Genomic DNA, 20398 nt, shown 5'->3' with positions numbered 1-20398 from the left:
CGACTGGGGTCGGATAAAGTGTAGTATTATTTCCCGTTTAGGGATCAGTTTATTTGTTGTCTTGAATGTTAATATATAACCTTATATGTAGGGTTTTTTGATTTGATTAAACCTTCCTTTTGGGTGTTACCAGTGCATAGGTCGATAACGGTAAGTTACTTTGGATATCTCGCTACTGATTTAAGCAACTCATTTTAAGATATTTCTTCTGGTCATGTTATATTACCTTATTTGTCATTTAATTTATTTTGTGTGCTCCTTGTGGTAAGATTTCTGGCTTGGTATTCTCTTTTCTGTACGCCGTTTGAACGACATGTTGGTGTCATGTAAATGTTATGCCTATTGTTGACCGGTAAATGTGAAATTCTTTCGGCTTTTCTAAATTTTATTTTACCTCTCTGATTAATATTTATTTTGCTCATTTGGTGTGTTTCCTGGTATTATTTCCTTGGTGCATGAGTTAGTGCTATTTAAAATTGATTGTGGCTTATCGCTATGGTAATCCTTGACCTGTTTGGTGCTAGTTTTCACTTAGTCATTCCATTCTCGATTAACTGATATTTCATTATGATTGTTTTTACTCCGTTAGTACCGTGTATTGACCTACGCGCTGCGTAATCACCAGCTGTCACCTTTTTTCTTTTCTTACTTAATATATTATTATTATTATTATTATTATTATTATCATCATCATCAGTATGTTAGTTTTCATAGATGTTAAATTCGTTTTGGTAATGTATCTCCAAGTTAACTAAGGTTTATATGGTTTGATTATCACTATTATTCATTAGTTCACGTTTGATAAGTTCTTATTTATCCTTATTATTTTAAAACCTTAATTTCCTTAAAATTTCATGTCAACTACAAATATTACTTTTCCTACATGTAAATAAGTTTTAAATTGTATCTCTATGTTTTATTCATTTATTTACACTACACATTAAGTTGGTTTATTTCTAGATTATATTTTATAATGTAATATTCTAAAGTAGAAGTTCATTTAAACTATATTATTTCATGGGGTTTGGACCGTCCTTAGTGGAGAGTTTCTAACGTTCACTATCCTTATTTTTTCTTCACATTGCTGTTTTATCTTATCTCTACCTTGCCCAATTATGTAACTGTGTCATTGTTGGTCTTATCTTGGGATTTCTTCTTGTTCTTGCGTGGCGTCGCTAATGTTATGATTAATTGTGTTGGTCATGACAGGAGATTGTGTTTGTCTCTTGGTGTATGTTGACGCCTTGGGTTACCGGACTTGGCTTGTTTTCTATTTCACTGACTATGTATTTTAATTTTGTTGATTTACTACCTGTTTGATTTTATTTGGGATTTATGTTTTAATTATTGGTGTCTGATTTTTTTTTAAAATCTTGGGCTGGTTGTGTGTTAATTATTTTGGGGACGTCATTTTTGTGTGCTGATTTATATGGAAACATGCTTCCGACCATATTTCGGGTGTATGATTCCTCCACTGAGGATTGTCAAAAGCCACTTACAGTTATTCATCCTATGTTTCATTCCTCATAAAATTCTATTAAATAAATGAATTTTCAAACCTTGTTAAGTCAAAGTTAGGTAATGGTGCACCATTTTTGTTAATAGAGTAGATGTATTTTTTAATTACTATATTTATTTTAATTTCATTCATTTATTTATTAATTTCAAAAGGATTTTATTTATATTACTAGCGAATGTACCCGTGCTTCGCTACGGTATTCTACATTGTATTCGAATATCGAAGTAAATAGTGTACATGCAGTAAATAAGATTGTTTTAAAATTGCATGTCTGTTAGCGTTATCCGAGAAAGAGCATGGGGAGGACCCCGTACGTTATTTCCAATGTAAAGTGTTTGTTACGGATTTGTGATATAACGGCAGGCTCACTTGCCTACTGCCATTCACAATCGAGTTGGGAAGTTTACATTATAATTGCAGGCCCCATTGCCTACTACGCGGACAGAATCGATTTGGGGAGTTTCCGTTAAAATGGCAGCCCCCCTTTCCTACTTCCAGACAGATTACAGTTGAGGAGTTTCTATTATAATGGCAGGCAATTACCCTACTATCACTCGAAATTGAGTTGTGCAGTTATCATTATAATGCCAGGCCCATTTTCCTACTGCCAGCCAGCTTACTGCCAGTCACACCAAGTTGGTGAGTTTCCATCAAAATAGCAGGCCACTATGCTTAATGCCAGTCACATTTTAGATGAGGACATTTCTTTATAATGGCGGGCACCCTTGTCTACTGCCAAACACAATCGGGTAAAGGAGTTTTAAACAAAACTGCATGCTCACTTGCCTTCTGCAAGTCACATCGAGAAGGGAACTATTCATTACAATTGTAGGCCTTCCTTACACAGGAGTTGGAGAAGGAACCCTTTCCTACTGCCAGTCAAAGTCGGTGTGGGGAGTACTGATTACAATATCAGACCCACCCTTTCTCGATAGCTAAAAATCAACATCAGTGAATATATATAGATCGACATACGAAAGTATATGCGTGTTTACAATATTGAAGACCTTCATTTACAGATTAACTGCTACTAAACGTACGTCATATCGACAAAGGATTATACCATAAGACACGCCGGATTTAGTGGCCTAAATGGCTGGTCCTATGATATGTCATCTATTCTTGGGTCAGATTGAGTTAGAAACATGGAACAGGGTAAAGGTTTTGTAAGATTATCTCACATTACATTACCTTTCGGATAATTATGTGACAGCTACATACATAGCATTTGGCTCACATATGCCTACTGGGTGGGCCAATTTTCGTGAAGAGTATGATGATTCTGTATTTCATATATGTAACTGAAAGTATGAATTATGCATGTGAAAATTCCAAATTGACTTAACATCGATTAATAGAGAAAAATCAAACGTAAATGGGATACAGATACGGCAAAAGTCAAAAGACCAAGGTTGTAGATCATTCCAAATTGAACGGAGATTGTGCAATCCGTTATGGGATAGGAATTTCCGAAGGTCTGCACCATCATTAAAATTGCCTGCATATTTCGATATTCTACGGGGATAAAAAGTGAAAAATGTAATGATCTGGGATGTATTCCGTTCGTTACAGGCGAAAACGTATAATTTTGTCAAATTTCAATTATCTTCTTTTTCTTCTGGCAGATTATGCCGCAATCTGGATTTTGGGCGAGGCGGATAAAAATTAGGGCTTTCAGGAAACTAAACAAAAAATTATGATCATTATTACCCCTTATAACGGAATGCTGTACGAAAATTTCGCCAAAATAGTCAGTGTAGAGGCACACAGTCGTTACGATTTGATTTATATAGATAAGGAATCTGCTCCATGTAAAACACCTTTTGGGCTATGTCCGCTGGACTTAACCTGCAAAAGTGACCATTTATGAAAAATGCACATGAAGAAAAAGGTTTAGAGGTGGAATTCCATCACGTTTGGTCGATTTCCAGTTAGGTTGGTCTTGTTCTGTGTATATTGTGGAAGAGTAAAATCACCATTTCGGTTCCCTATAAACCGCCAGTCCATTCCGGAACATGAAATGTTATTTACGTTTAAAACCTACCTTTGGTCAGGTGGATGCTAAATATAAATTTTGGTTCGAATGTCTTCAGTAGTTTTCAAGTTGTAAGGAATACGCTTTACACGCACCCGCTCGTGAGTTAAGTCCGATGGGACTTGTACAGAAAAACGGTCCGTTAATGATATCTCCCTTATTAATCCTCGTATCGAAATGATGCACATGAGAAAAAAAGTTTATAAATTAATTTCTACCAAGACAGGTAGATTTAAATTAACGTTGGTTGTGTATATTTTGTGGAAGTGCAAAATTACTGTTTCGGTTTCGTATAAACCCCCAGTCAGTTCAGGGATTTTGAAACAATATTTTCCCTAAAACCTATCAAGGACAGGTGTATTCTAAATATGAGTCTTGGTGGAAATACATCCAGTAGTTTGTAGCACTCGCGTACATACGGCGTAATTAAGGAAGAAAATAATACAGTTAAGAAAGTTGAAAGTAATAGAAAATGGATTGTAACTGAGGACAGCCGGATAACGACAAATATGTAAATGCCAAGTTAACGTATTGGAAAATCAAATCCCCTCAATAAATTATGCTAGTGTGTGTTATGGATATAATAAAGCGGTAACAGAGGAGAAATTTAGATCCAGTGATTCCTAGGTAAACAAATAATAAGAAGATGACTAATGGTGTTATTACCTAATCTATTCGAGGGCGGTTATAACATCCAACGATATTCCGCCAATATCCCGCAGATAGGCCGATTGACGCCTCTCTTGCCTTCTACCCAAGGAACAACCACGAATTTAAAAGCATGATGAGGAAAATGGCAATACGTTACTTCCCTGCTGGCATGCAGTCAGAGACGTTGCCATGGTAACCTGTAGGTTCGTTGTCGATCTGTCGGTCACTCAATGCAGAGCATGATACCAGCGGAAAATTGTAAATTTCTCCGTCATGTGAAGAGTAAGGTAAATTATGAACATAACGAAAGTTGTTTATAATGAAGAGACGTTTCACGTACGGTAAACTAAGTTTACAGAAAATCAATAGTATAAGAGAAAATGGAGGAAAACCATTCTGTTTTTCCTGTAAACCCCCCGTCTATTCAAATATTTTAAAATAATATGCATACAGAAACCTTCCCCGGGAGGAGTATACTCTAAATATGAAGTTTAGTTGAGCTCTATCCAGCCGTTTTGAAGTGATGGTGGAAAAACCATTCAGGTTTTCCTATAAACCCCCCGTCTATTCAAATATTTTAAAACGATATGCATATCGAATCCTTCCGCGGGATGAGTGTACTCTAAATATGAAGTTTGGTTGTGATCTATCCAGCCGTTTCGACGTGATGGTGGAGAAACCATTCTGGTTTTCCTATAAACCCCCCGTGTATTCAAAGATTTTAAAATGATATGCATATCGAAACCTTCCCCGGGACGAGTATACTCTAAATATGTAGTTTGGTTGAGATCTATCCAGCCGTTTCGACGTGATGATGGAAAAACCATTTTGGTTTTCCTATAAACCCCCCGTGTATTCAAAGATTTTAAAACAATATGCATATCGAAACCTTCCCCGGGATGAGTATACTCTAAATATGAAGTTTGGTTGAGATCTATCCAGCCGTTTCGACGTAATGGTGGAACAGACAAACAGACAAACAAACAGACACGAAACGTAAAAACCACCGATTCGGTCTTGAGTTGACCTAAAACGGATAAATATCTGAAAAATTGGCAAAACAAAAGAAATTACAGACAGCGGACCCCCTACAATTTTATTTATATAGATTACTTATCTGTTTACTCATATTTTAAAACTTTCCTTATTTTACAAAACGAGTTAAAGGTTTTCAAATTTTATTTATCTGTTATGTTATCCACTCCTTGATATTAAGTACAGTTGTTTTTTTCAAGAAAACTGGTGTTATTTTTGATGCCTGGCCCAGTAGTTCCTAAAGATCTCTGACCTTTTTTTTTATGATGATGATGATGATGCTTGTTGTTTAAAGGGGCCTAACATCTAGGTCATCGGCCCCTAATGGTACGAAATGACAAATTAAAAGTTCAAAATCATCCACTGACCAAAATAAAAAATGTCATGAAGAATGAATGGATGAATATGAATTCAAAACAATCAGTGGACCCGACCCAAAAACTATCATAAAATAGGATTACTGACCAAAGGACACTTCTAAAGCACAATCCTGAATCGAGGATGCTTGTTATCAAAAGGGGTCCAAAATCCAGGACAACGGTCCCTCATAATGGTACTTGTTGCTAGTAAAGTAGAACCATGGTATTTGTCATGTTGGGGTACTAATCAAAAGTAGCATTGACTCACGGTGTTCCACACATGATGGTACTACTCACAAGTATTGTATGTCGTACAGGTAACGCAGACCTATGGTGTTTCTCACATAATAGCGCCACTCATACGCAACGCAAACTGATGGTGTTCCCCACCTACGTGTACTAATCACGGGCGCCGGTATTCCCGCAGTGTTCCTCATATAGTGGGTACTAATCACAGGCAACACAGACCCACGGTGTTGCTCATATAGTGGTACTAATCACAGGCAACGCCCAGACCCGTGGTGTTTCTCACAATGGTACTAATCACGGGTACTGGAAACCCACAGTGAACCCCTCTCTGCTGCTGCAAATCACAAACCTATTGTGTACTGAATATAGTGGTACTACTCGCAAGTACAGGCGACCCATGGTGTTCCCCGCGTGATGGTACTAATCAAAAGTAGTTTCATGGTTCTAATACAAGCATCCCTTGGTCGCCCCTTTTAGTCGCCTCTCACGACAGGCAGGGGATACCGTGGGTGTATTCTTCGTCTGCATTCCCCAGCCACAGGGGGTAAACAGAGAGAAAAAGGAGAAAAAAAGAAGGGATCCGTCACTTCGAAAAATGAAGTAACGGACAAAGAAAGGCAAGGGCCACGAAGGGCGTGAAAATGAAAGACTCCCTAGGCCTCGAATGCTCTAATACCGTCGGGGTCAGAAAAGAACAAGAGTTGACCAAGGGAGGTCGGACAGGATAGATCAATGTAAGGAGCCTGGCACAAGTAAGTGGAAGCAATGCCAGGACTCAGCTAAGGGCCCTGTGGTTGGCACCCCATGCTACCAAGTTGAGAGCCCCTTGCACCCCTTTTAGTCGCCTCTTTCGACAGGTAGGGGATACTGTGGGTGTATTCTTCATCAGCGTCCCCCACCCACAGTGGGTTGACCTTTTTTCTATGGGATGGGTTTTCAGCACAGATTCTTGCTTCCACTTATGTCATGGTAAGTTATATATCTGAGTTGCTGTATTGTATTATTGTTTGTCCTTCTATCATTGTCGTGCACATTACCCTATGGCACTGTTTAGCGTAACGTCATTCTTTGTCATCTCGGGGTGGCATTGCAGTGGACTTCCTTTCTGTCTTCAGACCACGTTCCAGTCTTCTTCTTTGGTCTTTCTTCTTGGTCAACTTGCCATGTGTGAGGTTTGATTCTGAAGATTACCTGGTTTTGGACATCTGCTGGTGTAATTCCTGCCTGTTTCAGATCAGTTTTGATTTCACCAATATATTTCATTGTGTCTGTTTTGGTTTTACTCCTGTTTTCATAGAATTCGACTATTTGTTATGTAAGTCTGTCTGGGTGCATTCTATTAATATAATAGAATCTTAACCTGCGTTTTCTAATGTCACTGTGAATATTTGCATATTGTTTCTTTTTCTGTCTGGCTCTGAGTCGGTAGCCTTTTGGGCCAGAAATTTTAAAAAATGATTTCGTGTTCCATTTGCTCAGTATTTTCAATGTCTGCTTTCCTGTTCAAAATTAGCATTTCTGATCCATGAATACATTCTGGTTTAATGACAGTACTGTAATGTCTTAGTTTGTGAGATACATTTTTTTTTTGGTAGTTATTCTGGGTTAGTCGGTATGCAATTTCCAACTTTTGGCATCTAATTTCACTGGATTTTGTTTTGAGTCCATTTTCCTGAATTGTGTCACCAAGATACTTAAATTGTGATACTCGCTGAATTTTGGTGCTTGTTTGTTGCAGATCATGTATTCTGTCTTTTGAAAAGATATATGAAGGCTAAATTTTTCCACAATTTCTTTCAGGAGTTCAATCTGATTTTAGGCTGTTGAAATGTCTCAGGTTAAGTCTGCTACCTCGTCTGCAAATGCTAGGCAATCTATCGTTAATTTTCCTCTGCCCAAAGTAATTGGTTGGTGAATATTGAGGACTTATTTCTGTTTGAACCATTCTTGTATGACTTCTTCAAGGGTGCAGTTGAAGAGTAAAGGTGAGAGTCAATCCACTTGTCTTACTCCCGTTTTGATTTCAAAAGGATCTGAGATTTCCCCCATGAATTTAAACTTGGACTTCATGTCTTGTTAGTGTGTTTTATGACTGCAAGTGTTTTCAAGTATTTGTTCTTTCAATATTTGGAAGAGTGACTTGCGATCAACTGAATCATAGGCTTTTTGAAATCAACAAATGTGCAGACTAAATTTTTGCTACAAATTCTCTGATGTCTTAGGAGTAGCTTTAGGTTCACGACCTTAACACAGTCGGCTTGGTCTGAATCCTGCCTGATATTCTTCGATTTTTGCTCCTAGTTGTTGTTGGTGTGCTCTATAAAGAAGACACTAGGATAGAATTTTGAATGCAACTGATACTAGTGAGATTCCTCTGTAGATGGTCACATCTCTTCTGTCTCCCTTCTTATATAGCAGGTGAACTGGAACATTTTTCCAGTCTTCTGGGATTTGTTCTGTTTGCCGTATGTCTTGCATGATTTTGCTGATTTCTTTTATGGTATTTGGGTCTGCTAATTTGAGGACTTCAGCTATGATTCCATATTCACCTGATGCTTTATTGTTTTTACGTCTTTTGATCTGTCTTAGAATTTCTTCTTCATCTTGTGGTAATGAATTTGGATTAGTGATTTCAGGTTCTTGTGGTAAAACCTTTGTGTTGGTTCTGGGCAGTTCAGAAGTTCTTTAAAATATCTGATTAGTTCCTTTTAAATTTCCTGGTTATTTAGTGCCAATTGCCCATTTTCTTTTCTGAAGCAGAGACTATGTTGAATTACCTATTATAATTTTGTGTGTTGTTTCTTTCAAAGCCTTTCTCGATTTCAAGTAGTTGATCCTTTTTGAATTTCCTTTTGGCCTGTCTGATATATTGAGCCGTCTCTTTCCTCACTGCTAGAAATGTTTTGTAGATAGCCAATTGTTGTATGCATTCTGTCTAGATTGCATTGCTTGTTCACATTCCTCGTTCTACCAAGGGTGTCTTTTCCTTTTCTGAAGAGGAATTAGTATTTGTGCTGTTTAATCAGTTTGCCTTTGAGTTGTTGCCAATTTTTTGCCTCTTTCTCCTCTAATTTTTCTGTGAGAGGGGGTTGGATCCTAGTGGTGTCAAATTTTGGGATTGGTGGCTACCTTTCTGTGAATCACTGAGGTTTTAACTGTAGTTTGATTCTTGTCAGATCATGGTCTGAGTCTATGTTTGCACCCCCTTCTGACTTGAACATTCATAATTTCTCTGTGCTTTGGATAAGAGATTGCTAAATAGTGAAGTTAGAATTTGTCAATGAGTGTGTTCGATGATCTCCATGTCATTTGTTTTGATGATTTCTTTTTGAAGTGTGTTGACATGATTTTAAGGTTGAATATCCTTCAGAGTTTGACTAATCTTGGTCCATTTTGGTTGGTCCATTTATGTAATGGGAATTTTCGAATTGTTTTTCTGTTTTTTCTTTCTCTGCCTAATTGTGCACTGAAGATGCCTAGTAAGATTTTAATGTGGTTTGGAGGAATTTTGGATACTATTTCCTCTAGTGTTTCCCAGGATTTGTCTACCTTTTTAGGGTCTGTTTTATTATTCTCATTGATAAGAGGATGTGTGCATCATTTAGTGTGCATATTTTATTTGCACACTTTATGGTGATTATCATTAGTCTATCATTTTCAGACTTCAAGGGTATGTTTTTCTTGACTGTAAAAGAGACTCCTAAAAGTGGTGTGTTTTTGAGAATTTGTTTGTCTGTTTTACTTTTGAAGAGTCTGTAGTTGGTGAAATCCACCATGTTTTCGTCAGGCAGTATTGTTTCTTGGAGTGCCAGTATCTGTATTTATTGTTGTTTTTTTTTTTTTAGGGTTTGCTCTAGTGCATACAACTTTCCTGCTCGTATGAGATTATTTATGTTTATTGTTCCGAAAAAGGTTTTGCTGTTTGGGCGAAGTTGGCTAGAGGTCTTCGACTCCTCCTGTTTGCATGTCGGTCCAGACGTCCTAGAATCCTACAGTCTGGTTAAACTGTTCTTGACAACAGTGGATTGGTTACCATCTGGGGTAAAAGTCTGATTTCTGCCATGCCTCATGGTACTTAATTATCACAAGTTTGAAACAAGGACCAGTTCTTAGGATTGGAGTGGGTAGTTCCAGAACATGAATTCCCAGCTGCACCTCTTGTGATCAGATGCTGACGATGTTGCTACTTGCAGCAAGCAAAGTGTATAAGAGTTGGTTTTTCTGTCCCCTCTGCCATTGGGATATGACCTCTTCTGCCTTCGAGGCCGTTGACCATTCTTTGCTTTACCTCAGCTGATCCCCAGGGGCTCATTGGCTATGCCTTATTTACACCTGTCTTGCATATCCGCAGAAACTTACCCTATCAGTCGTTATGATGCGCCATGTCAGGGTTGAGGGCCCCCACCTCAGTGTCTCATGCAGTATTATGCCTCGCCCTTACTCAATTCAGAGCTAAACCCCCACGCAAGCTGACCAGGTATGGACAGATTACTACTACTACTACTACTACTATAACAGGTTAACTGAAACAATAGAATTCTAGTAAGAGTTAATTTCCTAGAGACATTTCCCCTATTACAGAATAATAAGCAAGCACAATAACTTCTAATAAAATAACTAAACTACAATAATCCTAAAATGCATTTAGACATATCCTAATTACAACAGGTTAACTAAAACAACAGAAATGTAGTTAAAACTAAGTCCTTATTAGAAATGTTTTTCTTTTTATTCCTACAAGTTAACAGAAATTAAAACTGCCCTTAAATGCTGAAATATTGAGGGTGCACAGGATAAAGTATACCAGAGACTTGAACTTCCTACTCAGAACTACAAATAAGTCACCGGAATACAGGAATAAGCTATTTCTTTCTAGAATACACTACCCTTTTTTCTAAATTGTAGCCAACAATACAATATCTGAATATTAAGAGCAGCAATAATCAATAACAATACAAGTGTTAACTATTTTGCCTGTAAAATACAGTAACGTCTGTTGAATTTATTTCTTTAAAAAAATTACAAGGGTATATTAAAGAAATCATTACTTTTGTGATAGGTGGAACTGGCAAACTGCTACTGTCTATTTCCTGTATGAATGTAAAAGCTGCAGAAGTTACAACTCCTTATAATATCCTGTCTTTGTAAGTATTTCATCAACAAATCTACCAATGTTTAAATAAAAAGTGAATATTATTGTTTACCCCCCCCCCCCCCCCAACCCAAAATAAAAACAGAGCAAAACCTAACCTACAACCAGTAATCTAGTGCATGGCACCACAACTACTCAATGTAAAATTTAAATAGATATCACTAAAGGTAATTACTACAAATAAACACTAAACACCAATATTTATAGAGCAAAATGAAAAAAACACACACACACTCTCACTCTCCCCCTTTCTCAACTAAATTTCAATAAGAATTAACTACTTTACCACTGTGATAATACACAGCTGCTGGAAAAGCCGACCACTCGTTAGTGTGTCCAACAATGAACCTTCCATTTCTGATTTTCTTTTGTGCTAGTAAAAAAAAAAGAAATGATGATGGCTGGGATGATTAAATCCGGTGGTAGGGCACTGGCCTCCTGAGCTTGAGTTGGCATGTTTAATCCTGGCTCAGTCCCTTGGTTTCTGGATGGGCTCAAGTAGCCTCGAGTTGGTATATTTACCAACATGTAAAAGAACACCTGCGGGACAAAATTCTGGCACTTCAGAGTTCCAAATCCATAAAAGTAGTTAGTGGGGTATTAAGCCAACAACATAATAATAATAATGATAATAATGGTAATAGTAGTCATAATATTATTGGATGCCTTCTTTCAATGCGTTTCTTCAAATTATAAACCGTTTCCCCCCAACTGAGTTTTTGTTTACATAAATCGCATTAGGCAAATTTAGTTGCATGATCTGTGACTCTGAACAAGACCAATGAGGACACTCTTGCTTGTCTTTTTTGCTCATAGTTCACAATGAAACATGAAACATAAAGTAACCACGTGGAAATGTGTCTTTCTGGCCCTTTGACCCCAACTTGGCAGGTTCGATCGTGGCTCAGTCCAGTGGTATTTGAAGGTGCTCAAATACGTCAGCCTCATGACTATAGATTTACTGGCACGTAAAACAACTCCTGCGGGACTAAATTCCGGCACCTCGGCGTCTCCGAAAACCGTAAAAGTTGTTAGTAGGATGTAAAGCAAACAACATTATTTATTATTAAATGTGTCAAGAAACCAGTAAGTATAAAACAATGCACTTCAAATAACTGAAAAATATCTGTAACCGGCCAACAAATAACATAATAGGAATGTAATATTGCCTCTAAGCTGTTACAAAATTATCACTTGTGTCTGCACAGGAGTGCACGCTTAGGCAAGCTGCTGTGTTGGAGCCTAATATCCGTTAGCCAATCAGAAACTCCCAATCATTTCCTTGGTTTCGCTGAGACAGTTACTTATGTATTCGGGTCTCCTGTGCTTATTTCAGATTAGCGTGGTTGTTTATTAGTATTGCTCTCTTGGAAGAAAAAATAAAATAAAATAAAGCGTGTCATGGACATAGCAAAGGAGAGACGCATGACATGGAGTAAGTAGGTCAATGGACTGCAAGCTTTTGGACCTATGTCAATGACAGAGCAACAGTTTTCCAAAAACCTCGCAGTAAATGCTGGAGTCCAGACAAAGAAAGAGATTATTGTGATAAGTGCCAGATTTCAAGTTCCTAAGTATTAAACAGAAATAAATATAAATAGGTATTCTAAATATTTGAATGTGACTTGATAGAATCTGGTGATGTTCTTTTAAGAACGAAACATGTCATTCTTTGTAATAGTGTTTCTTATTCCTTCTTCAATAATGTGTTTTATTAAAGGTATGTTACAGTGTAATAGCTATATTTAACTTGTGTTCGACAGACTGAAAAGCTCGTAAGTTACACTTAACTGAGTCAACACTGGAAAGTATGGCTTCCTTCTTAACACAGTATATATTATCATGTTACAATGTTAAACTCCCATCTCTAATAACACAACTTATAATGTTTTGTTGTTATATTGTTTTGAGTCATGTTCTGAAACTACTCCTGAACATTATTCATGCTTATATCTAACCTGGGACCCTCTGAACCGAAGGCCAGACTGAATTATGTATTATGTATTAAAACCTGCACCGGGCGAGTTGGCCGTGCGCGTAGAGGCGCGCGGCTGTGAGCTTGCATCCGGGAGATAGTAGGTTCGAATCCCACTATCGGCAGCCCTGAAGATGGTTTTCCGTGGTTTCCCATTTTCACACCAGGCAAATGCTGGGGCTGTACCTTAATTAAGGCCACGGCCGCTTCCTTCCAACTCCTAGGCCTTTCCCATCCCATCGTCGCCATAAGACCTATCTGTGTCGGTACGACGTAAAGCCGCTAGCAAAAAAAAAAAAAAATTAAAACCTGCAGATGCCATGGATATCTTATAAGTTTTCAGTGCACGTTCTTAAAAGAAGTCCGTGCTAGAATTGAACAAGCTCGGAACACCTTAAACAAATTTAAGAAGTTATTGACCAATAAACACCTCAGCATGCCGGCCCCACGGTGAGGGGGCAATGCGTTCACCTGTCACCCGGCGGCCTCGGGTTCGATTCCCGGCCGGGTCAGGGTTTTTTAATTGTAATGATTAATATCCCAGGCCTGGGGACTTTGTGTTTGTGACGTCCCTAAACTTCCTTTCCTCACACACAACATTCCACACTACCGCCATTCCAATTACACGCAGGTTCATACAATATGGTGCCAGTAGGGGCGAAAGATCCACATGGGTCGATGCCCCAAACAAATAGCATTTAAAAAAAAAACCTCAGCATTGCACTCAGGCTTTGCATGTTGCGACATTATGTGTTTTCAACACTTTTCATTGGTATGGAATGATGGACATTCACTTCCAACTTGTTCAAACCATTAGAGGCATTTGGAATGGGGACCTATTGACAAATACTTCATATCTCATGGATGGAAAGGATTACAAATACTGAAGTTTTGAAGCGTGTGAGTACAGAATTTATGCTGACAATTAAGAAGCAGAAGTTGGAGTGGAGTACTTGGGACACATCATGCGTGGAAAGAAGTATTGACTTTTTCAATTAGTTCTGCAAGGAAAAACTGATGGCACATGCAAATGTAGCAAAAGAAGGATGGCTTGTTTTAACAAGCAAAACCGGTACCAACAAGATACATACTCTCTATTTCATACGGTACAAGATAAATCTATAATCACCAGGATGATGCCAACCTTTATTGAATGATGAAGAAGAAGAAGAAGAAGAAGAAATGATGATGTGTTAGTCGTTTAGTTGATTCCAACTCTCCATGACCCCATACACCAAAGTGTGCCATTTTCTTCTGTCCTGTACTATTTCCTGAAGAGCTTTTAGATTGAAATCCATGACTTCCTAGATACTAGCAATCCATCTAATATGCCCTTTTCTTCTTTTACCATTAGTCTTCCCCAGGATTTAGGTCTTTCCCAGTGAATCATGTCTTCTCATAATATGCCCAAAGTACTTCAGTTTTTGCTTCAGTATTCAACCTTCAAATGTGCATCCTGGGTTGATTTTCCTGTAATATTACACCTCTTTGCAGTCCATTAAAACTCTAAGGAGTTTTCTCCAACACCATAGTTTGAATGTGTCTTTCTTTAACGTTCTGCCTTTCTTATTGTCCGATCTCACTTCGGTACATCACGACTGTGAAGACCATAGCTTTTACTACTTAGATTTTTGTTCTTAAAGTTAGGTATACCTCTACTCTTGAAAACGTAGTCGCGACTGGCCATTGTCTTTCTCCCAAGAAGCCAGCATCTTTTAATTTCATGGCTGCAGTCACCATAAGCAGTGATCTTTGAGTCTAGGTAGATGAAACTAGGAATTACCTCCATTGTTTCTCCCTATATGACAGGAAGTGATAGGTTCAGTTGCCAGGATTTTTGTTTTCCTGACGAACATTAGTCCAGCCTCTGCACTTTCTTCTTTTATCTTGAATAGGAGATACTTAACTTCTTCTTCACTTTCTGCCATCAGGGTGGTGTTATCCGCATATCTAAGGTTATTTATAGGCTCGGTGCCCTAATGGGAGATATGCACCACTGCGCTGCGAGTGGTAAACACTGTAAATTATTGTGTTTCACTGCGCACATACCCACTGTCATCTCACTGCGTGCTGCCATGGCTAACTAAATAATAACAGCAGGATTTCAGAGTGTTTTATGCAATAATATTTGGCCAAATTATTCCAAAGTTGCAGAAAGTGGACATGTATTAAATTTACAAGAAAAAACAGTTTGCAGGAAATAGTAACAGAGCATTAACTGCAAATGTGATAAGAAAGAAACAGTGGTTCACTAGATACCCTACCATTTCACAACAGAGGCAACATAGTAATTTATGTAGGCCTATTAATAGTGGTGATAACGAGTTTAATATTCATATACTCATGTAACAATGCTGTATTCAGAAAAATATCCATGGTCTACAGCAGGGCCTCTCAGGGTGCATGCGCGTGGTGCATGCACTGTGCACGGTGCAAAAGACGACTTCGCTTGGTTGACCAGAGTGCAGACCCCCCACTCCTCTCTCCCTGGGGCCTGCAATTATAATGTAAACTTCCCAACTCGATTGTGAATGGCAGTAGGCAAGTGAGCCTGCCGTTATATCACAAATCCGTAACAAACACTTTACATTGGAAATAACGTACGGGGTCCTCCCCATGCTCTTTCTCGGATAACGCTAACAGACATGCAATTTTAAAACAATCTTATTTACTGCATGTACACTATTTACTTCGATATTCGAATACAATGTAGAATACCGTAGCGAAGCACGGGTACATTCGCTAGTAATATAAATAAAATCCTTTTGAAATTAATAAATAAATGAATGAAATTAAAATAAATATAGTAATTAAAAAATACATCTACTCTATTAACAAAAATGGTGCACCATTACCTAACTTTGACTTAACAAGGTTTGAAAATTCATTTATTTAATAGAATTTTATGAGGAATGAAACATAGGATGAATAACTGTAAGTGGCTTTTGACAATCCTCAGTGGAGGAATCATACACCCGAAATATGGTCGGAAGCATGTTTCCATATAAATCAGCACACAAAAATGACGTCCCCAAAATAATTAACACACAACCAGCCCAAGATTTTAAAAAAAAATCAGACACCAATAATTAAAACATAAATCCCAAATAAAATCAAACAGGTAGTAAATCAACAAAATTAAAATACATAGTCAGTGTAATAGAAATCAAGCCAAGTCCGGTAACCCAAGGCGTCAACATACACCAAGAGACAAACACAATCTCCTGTCATGACCAACACAATTAATCATAACATTAGCGACGCCACGCAAGAACAAGAAGAAATCCCAAGATAAGACCAACAATGACACAGTTACATAATTGGGCAAGGTAGAGATAAGATAAAACAGCAATGTGAAGAAAAAATAAGGATAGTGAACGTTAGAAACTCTCCACTAAGGACGGTCCAAACCCCATGAAATAATATAGTTTAAATGAACTTCTACTTTAGAATATTACATTATAAAATATAATCTAGAAATAAACCAACTTAATGTGTAGTGTAAATAAATGAATAAAACATAGAGATACAATTTAAAACTTATTTACATGTAGGAAAAGTAATATTTGTAGTTGACATGAAATTTTAAGGAAATTAAGGTTTTAAAATAATAAGGATAAATAAGAACTTATCAAACGTGAACTAATGAATAATAGTGATAATCAAACCATATAAACCTTAGTTAACTTGGAGATACATTACCAAAACGAATTTAACATCTATGAAAACTAACATACTGATGATGATGATAATAATAATAATAATAATAATAATAATAATATATTAAGTAAGAAAAGAAAAAAGGTGACAGCTGGTGATTACGCAGCGCGTAGGTCAATACACGGTACTAACGGAGTAAAAACAATCATAATGAAATATCAGTTAATCGAGAATGGAATGACTAAGTGAAAACTAGCACCAAACAGGTCAAGGATTACCATAGCGATAAGCCACAATCAATTTTAAATAGCACTAACTCATGCACCAAGGAAATAATACCAGGAAACACACCAAATGAGCAAAATAAATATTAATCAGAGAGGTAAAATAAAATTTAGAAAAGCCGAAAGAATTTCACATTTACCGGTCAACAATAGGCATAACATTTACATGACACCAACATGTCGTTCAAACGGCGTACAGAAAAGAGAATACCAAGCCAGAAATCTTACCACAAGGAGCACACAAAATAAATTAAATGACAAATAAGGTAATATAACATGACCAGAAGAAATATCTTAAAATGAGTTGCTTAAATCAGTAGCGAGATATCCAAAGTAACTTACCGTTATCGACCTATGCACTGGTAACACCCAAAAGGAAGGTTTAATCAAATCAAAAAACCCTACATATAAGGTTATATATTAACATTCAAGACAACAAATAAACTGATCCCTAAACGGGAAATAATACTACACTTTATCCGACCCCAGTCGGATGGTCCTTCATATTAGAAGATGAAGACAGAGTCATGGTCTCAAAACGTCCACACACGACCCGTTTCAACAGCAGACAGTCTCTTTCCCAAGTAACCTGCATGAGAGCGGTAGTGTCTGGCTATCGTTGTGCACTCTGGAGATAAGAGTCTGTACACAAGACTAGTTATACCGTTCACAGATAGGTGCCATCAGAGTACGCTTTGCCGTCTCATACGCATCACATACGGGCAACACGGAGAAATGTTTCAGAATAACTCTATGATGATATGCCACAATAGTCTCATATGAAATGAGCAGGAGGAAACATAGACAAATGTTCCATGCGCCTTAGCATTTAAGATTAGCCGTGCCATACAGACACGTAATTTAATTATACGGCTTCTCGAATAGAGTCAGATCCTGAATTATACATATATTGTCATTGTAATAACGCTACACCACAGTAAAAGAATGAAAGAAATATGGGCACAGAGGAAGGCAAATAAATACTTTCTGTAGTCCTAATAGGCTTATTCGCACGTGCCCATGTGTATTTTTTACATAATAATAATCTGTCTATGCATATATGTATTTAGTGTAACTACACATTTCCATAGTTAGCCTGTTATTCCTAGTATTTTATAATTAGGATACATGTAAGTTAGGGTATCCCTTATTTTTCAAAGCTTTAATTTTGCAATGCATAGGTTATTGTTTTATTCATTTGGGCCTAAAACACCCGAAAACAATTTTTTCCTTATTTGGAACAGTGCAACCCGTGCCGACTTGCGCGCAAACATGTCCATACAAGTTGCGTCACAAGAGTGGCGCGCTCTCATTGTTATTGTCACTTAGTTTTCACTTATCGCGTAGCTATCACGGATTGTTTTATATTTCGAAGATGTCAGTGGAACTAAGGAGCAATAAAAAAAAAACCATTTTCTTGGTTGGTGAAGTAAATCACCAAATAACAGGCGCAAAATTACCATCTAATCGTCAAGTTCTTGCAGTTCTATTTTTCAACATATGTGAGGTTGACTGTTAGTGAAAGCGCAAATCTTGTCATTCGGGAGTGCAATAAATTCTGGGAAAAGGCTAGAATACCTACCAGAGCTGTGCCTAATTGTGTTAAGAAGTTAGTGGATCTTTATCAGGTCTGGCGAAAACTGCAAAAAAATAGCAACTAGATTCAGGATTTACATAGGCACCGCGAAGAGAACTTTCAAATTGAATTAGATAATTTATTTGATATCGCACATGCTGATGCTCTTGAAAGAATAAAAATCGAAGCAGGTGTTGACAAAAAGTTGGCTGATATTGAAGAAAGGGCCAGGCTGAGAAAACTCGCAGAAGATAAAAAGAGACTAAAGCAAATGTCTTCCGCGAGCTCATTGGAATCTGCAGCTTTACAGACTTTTGATACACATGAAGACGTAGAAGAACAATCCACAAGCTTTGAAGAAAGCCTGGAAGAATCTCTGCCATCCACATCTCAATCTGTAAGTTCTTAAGCTACGTCGACAAGAAGAGGAAGAAAAGATTTTATCACATCTAAATTAGTTGCAACTTTAGACAGATGTCAACTAAGCATCAGAGATTCTGTTTATAGAATTCAGTCTGTAGTAGAAGCACTTGGTCTTAGTTCTGACAATTACCCGATCAACAAATCTTCTATTCAATGCGTTCGAACACAAATGAGAAAAGATAGAGCGAGATCCATTAAATCCGATTTTCAGAATAACGTGCCCGAAGTAGTTACTGTTCATTGGGATGGAAAATTGTTACCTGCTGTGGACGTAAGAAGTTCTAACGAAGAACGCCTACCAATTATTATTTCACGTGACGAGGAAGAACAACTTCTTGCTGTGCCGAAGTTAGACAACTCTTCCGGCAAAGAGCAAGCGAAAGCAGTGTCAAATGCCCTTCATGACTGGAACCTGGATGATACGGTACAAATAATGTGCTGTGATACAACATAATCTAATACAGGACGCTTGAATGGAGCTTGTGTGCTTTTAGAGCAAAAAATAGAAAGAGAGTTGTTACTCTTTCCTTGCCGCCATCGTATTTACGAACTGGTGCTCAAAAGTGTGTTTGAATCAAAGATCCAACAAATCACTAGCAGTCCTGATATTCCGCTGTTCAAAAAGTTTAGAGACAACTGGAAGAATATTAATCCTAGTGCCATCGAACCGTGCACTGATTTTGTCCAACAACATCTCTGTGAGGTAAATATTATTGAATTGGTGACGTTTTATTTAAAATGAGCTGGCAAAATCGACTGTACAAATGGTTATTGCGAGCTCATTGAGCTTGCTATTGTTTTTCTGGGTGGAGGCATTAAAAATAAAATAAAAATCAGACCTCCTGGTGCAATGCATCAAGCACGTTGGATGGCAAGTGTTTACTGAAGTCCCAGTATAAAATGAGCGCTAAGGACAAACAAGCTTTACAAGATGTTTGTTTATTCATTGTGGCAGTTTACGTGAAGCCCTGGCTTGGATGTAGTTTGGCAATAAAAGCGACGAATCAAGATTTTTGTTTTTTAAAGATCTTAAAAGATTACGAGAAAGTTGACAAGTTGATTTCTAATGCGGCTTTAAACAAGTTCAGTCAACACTTGCGGTACTTGTCAGAGGAAATAGCCATCCTTTCAATTTTTGATAATGAAGTTGATGATTTAGAACTTACTTGTTTTATTTATAGGCACTACAAGTATTTTTTTATCTTGTTTCAGGGAAATCTTTGAGTGATTTTGTTTCTGTCAAGAGTAAAGATTTATTTTCACGACTGAAACTTGACAGTGGTTTCCTTCAAGAAATTGTATCTTCATGGAAAGACAACGTGGCATTTGTGGAAGCTAAAAAGGTTTCTATCATAAAAGCAGTTAATGACACAGCTGAAAGAACTGTTGAATTGATGATAGACTTTCATGGTTTGATTATCGCAGATGAAGAACAGAAGCAGTTCTTATTACATTGTGTGCAAGAACATAGAAAAATTTA

At 37.5% G+C, this 20398-nt stretch overlaps 1 protein-coding gene and 1 long non-coding RNA gene across 2 annotated transcripts in view; one reads left to right on the top strand and one right to left on the bottom strand.

Moving 5' to 3' along the window:
- The window catches only part of LOC136864697 (malectin-B), a 182104-nt gene that overhangs the window by 6994 nt on the left and 154712 nt on the right, over positions 1-20398 (bottom strand). The window lies entirely within an intron of this gene.
- On the top strand, positions 1171-20312 carry LOC136864699 (uncharacterized). The gene is made up of 3 exons (XR_010859357.2): positions 1171-1231; positions 10908-10992; positions 20131-20312. It is a non-coding gene; the product is annotated as an uncharacterized lncRNA (long non-coding RNA).

This window comes from Anabrus simplex, chromosome 2 (genome assembly GCF_040414725.1).
Source record: "Anabrus simplex isolate iqAnaSimp1 chromosome 2, ASM4041472v1, whole genome shotgun sequence".
Lineage (NCBI taxonomy): Eukaryota > Metazoa > Arthropoda > Insecta > Orthoptera > Tettigoniidae > Anabrus > Anabrus simplex.
This window is presented reverse-complemented; position numbering and strand designations above follow the sequence as displayed.